Source organism: Cupressus sempervirens, chromosome 7, assembly GCF_028749045.1.
Source record: "Cupressus sempervirens isolate cs-2001-9-10 chromosome 7, ASM2874904v1, whole genome shotgun sequence".
In the NCBI taxonomy this organism is placed as follows: Eukaryota; Viridiplantae; Streptophyta; class Pinopsida; order Cupressales; family Cupressaceae; genus Cupressus; species Cupressus sempervirens.
The window spans coordinates 768462921-768469314 of NC_143124.1; positions in this window are offsets into that span (position 1 = coordinate 768462921).

Genomic DNA, 6394 nt, shown 5'->3' on the forward strand with positions numbered 1-6394 from the left:
GGCTTTCACAAAACAAATAATTTCATGCACTTTCGGGGCTTTTACAAACATCCTCCAAACACACTACCATCAACTATAGCATCCTTGAAAATCCTTACTCCATAAAATTTCTTTCTACACCATCATTTTCCTTATCACCCCAAAACAAGTTATGAATGAATATGGCATACAATGGAGCCCATACTCCAAGGTTCTCAAATATATTTCAAGCCCAACTAACCCCTTCACCCAAGGCTTCTCTTCCCTCCCAAGGGTGAGTGAAACCTTCACACCCATGAAAAAATTTCAATATTCAAACAAAACAAGGAAACCAAAGAAGAAACCCCAAGAAAATTCATGAAACAATATACACAATCACAACACAACACAACACAAAGATTTCAATGACAATACATGGTTCCATATCACACACATAGATCCTACAAGAAGCACTCTTACAATTTCCAACTTCAACTTCATGAGATGAAGAAAACATGGCATGAAGCACTAACCTCCTTCAAAGCTATGGTTATCAAATAGTGATCAAGATCATTCCTTCCTTGGCTTCCAAGCTTCCTCTCCCAAAAACCTATCTATCTCTACAATTAGAGAGTGGGTGAACAACCACAAAGTTTGGCACAAGCTCCCTAAAAGGACCTCCACTTCCATCCCCACCTACCACTCTTACACCCTGGTACCTTTGTACCAATGGAAAATTAACCAAGTGGAGGGGTGAGGTAAGGAGTCATGTGGTACTCTAATTTTCGAATTAGCTTGAGAATGACTGATTTAAAGGGTCTCCTAGGTCCCCTAAACCATCTTCTAGTTATATCTAGACCTCCAACCTATACTACTACCATGTGGGTGACTTATTTTCACCAAAATAACACTTGAGAACCACTTTTAGGCTCTCTAAAGTTCCTATCAAATTAAACTTGAATTCCATCATAAAGGTGACTTATCTTAACACTCTCCAAGGTGGGTTAACTTAACTTCATAATGGGATTAAGTTTAGGTTAAGTGACTTCATGCCCAAAATCCTATATGACATGTCATTTACACATAAACAACACAAGTGTCAAATGACACACTCGCACATTAAATACTTTACACATCATGATGACATCTCGCTAATTAATCATGATCTTTAAACCTGTAACACCCATGCATAATCACATTATGAAATAAACACAATACAATAAGGTTTTGAATCTTCCAAAGATTCACCTTGGCTTGACCATGTACACATAGGTTTGAACCTTGTTTCCCCGAATAATTTCCACGGTTCAACTTTCCTGCACACTCAACTTAAACATTAGTAGCCCAATGAAATAGTATAAAAATACATAAAAATAAGTGCAAAATAATCCAATATCACATAATTCGCATAACATATAAAATTAACTTTCATCTAATCATTTCCATAAAATATTCAAAACATTGCAAAATCAAAATATGTGTATCAAGATTTATCTTTATTAGCATAAAAAAATTTCCATTCTAATCTCTATTACCATACTTATAATCATGAAACACTAAAGTTATATTTACTAAATCATTAAAACATATAAAATGGATCTCATTATATATGTCCTAAGTAAAAATCACTAATATGCAGACTTGTTAACTAGTATCCTTTCAATCAAGTTAAGCATGTCGACATTGCTAGCAATATCCCTTTATCACATTATGAGGGGTTTGTGTGTGAGTTTCTAGGGTTAATTCCCCATACTATTAGCATGTTTCCATAATTATGTCATCATAATTTAAAACCAATTTTCAAATGTAATAATATGTCTTGTTGTCATTATAATCCTACATTCATGGTTGTCCTCACTAGAGTAAATATTAATTTATCTTTCCTTTTTACCTTGAAGGTCATACCTTGAATCTCGTGAAAAAGTTCTCAACTTGAACACATTGAGTCTCATTTCATGTGATCTTATATTATCGACCTAATGTTATTGGATAGGGTATCAACCTTTTAATAATCAAAATCTACATCAATCTCCAATAGGACCTCAAAAATCATTGTTAATAATGAGAATGTCAATCATGACCTAATTAACTCCTAATCATATTCATTCCTTACATTTATAATAGGGTATGAAGGTGGGCCTTACAAGGAGAAACAAATGAGACTTGAATATGTGAAGTCTAAGGAACAAATTACTGACATATTTACCAAGTCATTTCCTAAGGATACTTTTGAGTATCGAAGAGGTAAAGTGGGGGTCTTGTCTCTATCCAAAATTCACTAAGGTGAAGATGAATATTACATCAATTCATGGATGAATTGTAATAGCTTTGTGGAGTTTATGCAAGAGTTCACACTTTAGGAATATTTCTAAAGTTGTGAAGGTGACCATGATGAAAATGATGTAATCAGTACATGCAAGGTACAAGGACAACTATAAGGTTTTATAAGTTTCATATTGGAATTTATAATGACCTTTGGCATTGTTGTCAAAGGGGGAGAGATTAGCTAAAGTGGGGGAGAATGACTAAAGAAGATGATAATGTCATAGAGATGAAGATGGAAATATTAGATTGAAGATTGAAATTGAAGTAGGAGATCATATTTTAAGAGGGGAAATATTGAAGATGTTGAAGATTGTTGTTGTTGAAGATATAGACCGAGCACATCTAATGAACCAAAATGAAGACATGAGCTGAAAAGTTATATTGTTGACAACTTGTGACTTTGATTATCCTATGTAATGTTTTGTATTGCAAAATCATATGTTATGTATTTCCATCAATGCCAAAGGGGGAGATTGTTAGCCCCAATTAGTAATGTAATAAGTAATGCTATGAGTGTATGTTGGAGAGCCATATCAGCTGCTATGTTGTCATTGATGTCAATTCTTAGTTGGCTAGCCATTATGCTAACTCAATAGAGTGCTATATCATTAGATTTATGAAGAGGATTGATTGATGAAGAGGATTTGAATAAAGTATAATGAAGACATAATTGATAAGTACGATATTCAATGGGTACTTAAATGAGTTGGATAGTGATAATGTAATATTGATTTTTGATTGTTTTACAATCATATTTTGTTGTAATGTATTGAAAACCACAAGCTTAATCAAGTCACAAGGATAATGAAAAAGGATTGTACTCACCAAGTGACTATAGTGTTGCTCGAGTGATTGGAAAAGTTAAAGAGAAATTTAGTATTTCTCGAGTGAGTCTAGTAATAAATGAGTTCTATATTATGTGAGTAAATGTTATATTTACCAAGTAAACAACTAGAAGAACAAGTTTGGAGAATTGGAAGCTAAGGTTAACTTTTGGTGAAAATATGGAAAGTTTGAGATGGTAAGGAACGAGTCAAAGTTTGTTACAAGATCAACGGTGGGAAAATTCAAAAAGTATATGATGATGGAGATTGGAGGAAGATAAGGGTGAGCACAAAGTTATATAAAAGTTATATTTTTTGAGTATCTAGATTCATTGTATGAAGTTTCAAATCTGGAAATTTGGTATGAACTTGAGATCGACGATTGTAATTAAGTGGTAATAGATGGAAGGATTTGGAAACTTAGAGATGACTATTTAATGAGGAGATCAAGACAATATTTCTTGTTGATCATTATTGTTGATTATGCTTATGTATATTCTAGTTGAATATTGTTGATGTTGTTGTAAGTATAAAGTATTGAGAACCAGAATAGAGTAAGATAGCAAAGAATAAGAAAGAGAGGAAGCAGAGTTGGATAAAGAGAAAGTATGAATCAACCGAGTGAGAGAACATAAGGAGAAAGCACAAGGAACAGAGATTTAAAAAAGAAAAGGTAGATGCTATTCTTAACAAGTCATTTATAATATTACTTACTAATTATTGTAGCAAAAAATCTTGGAAAACCGAGTGGACCTAACAAGTCTATGAAATGATATATGGTAACAATGACTATTGGTGTTTGAAAGTCCTTTAGAGCAAGCCACTCTTTAGACAAGATCAGGGAGTGATAAAGTGTAGATGATCTCTTGGTGAAATCCTCTAACAAGATCACATTGAAAATGTGTATGTAACCTTTGACAAGGTTGGATCCTAACAGAGCTCACTTCAGAGAAGTAAATATTTTTAGGTTTTCAATCCCAGTTGGTTTTTCCCTTCATAGGGTTTCCATGTTACAATCACGGTGTCAAATTTGTGAATGTTATTTGCGTTGCAAGTTGTTTTACATGTTTAACATTTTACTACAACTCGGTAACAACCAAATAATTAAAAGGTAGTAACTAAGTTATTTTACTGATGCTCGATAATTCAAAGAATAGTAAGTTAATAGTTTGGAATAAAGTGATAGAAAGATTTAATTGATAAGTTGAATATTTACACCTAGTGATTGCTGATAAAGTTTATGAAGCTTTTTTGGTACTAAAATTGTGTGAAGGGAATGTATGATAACTAGCCATACCTGATCCACACAACCCCCCCCCCCCCAAAAAAAAAAAATTATGTAACACCTTCATTTCCTATAATATTAACAACAATTATCTCTTCTTCTCCCATGGCTTATATTTCCTCTAATAAGTCAATATACTTCTAAAATATTTTGGATGTTCTATCCAAAATATCTATATGTACAAATATATCTCATATGATGAGAAATACATTCCTATGTGCTTTAAAAGGAAGTTAAGAAAATAACTAGAGTCTACTTAATATTGAGCAATCCATGCAACTATAACAATGATTTTTTTATCCATGGTGTATAAAGAACTAACTTATTCTTGGGGAACCAATATGGGTGTTGTGGTACCTATATATCGGTAAACCCACAATAGTGGGTTATACTTTTTGGACGAACAAATTCCTCCAAAAAAGTACACTTGTGATTTTTTTAGTCTAATACTTTCAATAGAAATTATCCAACTAGTTCCAATAGAAACTACCGTACTAGTTTCAATCGAAACTAGTAAAGTAGTTGCGATCAAAACTATGTAGACCTAACTAGGGTTTATAAACCCCACACCACCGACCCCACAAGTAATTTTTGCAATGCCTGGATAGTTTTGATTGAAACGTAGGAGTACAGAGGCATACAACTCGCCAACCATCGAATCATGCAGGAAATTTTATTTTTTCAATCTTCTCTATTGTTTTTAATTACATTTTATGTGTTTTAATTTATTTTTTTAGTGTTTTTTATTGTACATTTGATTATTGTATTGTATATAATGTTTATACACATATATGATATGTGTATATGTAATTATATTAAATATATATGTGTACATACATACATGCATACATATGTATATATATATACAGACACATACATGTGTGTGTGTCTATGTGCATGTATATTATGGATATATACATACTCTTTAATTTTTAAAATGTTTGTTGTTACTTTTATGTATGCACATGTTACATGTATATTTTTTTATAATATGAATGTGTGTGTTTAAATTAAGGTATTTGTTACACACACACACACACACATGCATGCATATGTGCATACATGTATGCATATAAGTTATATATGCTTATGTGTGCATATATATATATATATATATATATATATATAATATGAATGTGTGTGTTTAAATTAAGGTATTTGTTACACACACACACACACATGCATGCATATGTGCATACATGTATGCATATAAGTTATATATGCTTATGTGTGCATATATATATATATATATATATATATATATATATATATACACACACACACACACACACACACACATATATATATACAAGTGTTTATATGTACATGTGCATGCATGTCATATCACACACAATGTGTACATATAGATATGTATATATATCATGTACATGTGTACATATATACATGTCCATATAAATCATACATTTGTATGTATGTGTATGCATGTATGTATGTTTGTACACAAGCACGTGATACATATGCATGTATGTATATATATACATGCATGTGTGTGTATGTATATTTATCTTGAAAATTTTAAAAATTGAATATACATCCACATAAATTTTTTTATACATGACCTAAATTAACAACTCACAAAATTTGAACCCTATGAATATTAATTGCTTGCACGCAATAAAACCCCTTAAAATGAATTATTTATCCACCTCTTACTACCCCTTAAGCATTGTATTCAACTATAACAAATAACATGACCCTAGGTCCTTAGGAGGACCCCTTTAAATGTATGCATATATCAACTAGAGATCATAACACTTGTAGTTCAGAAATTAATGTGATGGATTGATGCTTGATTTTGATATTCTCCCCTTAAACCATCATTTTAGGATTACTTTTAATGTTTTCATATATATTTTAATGTTCAATTATAGATTCTCCTAGATTAATGAACATCCTAAATTAGGACCCCTTTACACACATTTATGAACTACCTGCATGACCTAGCTTAGAAAATTATGATGGATTAATGTTTGATTTTAGA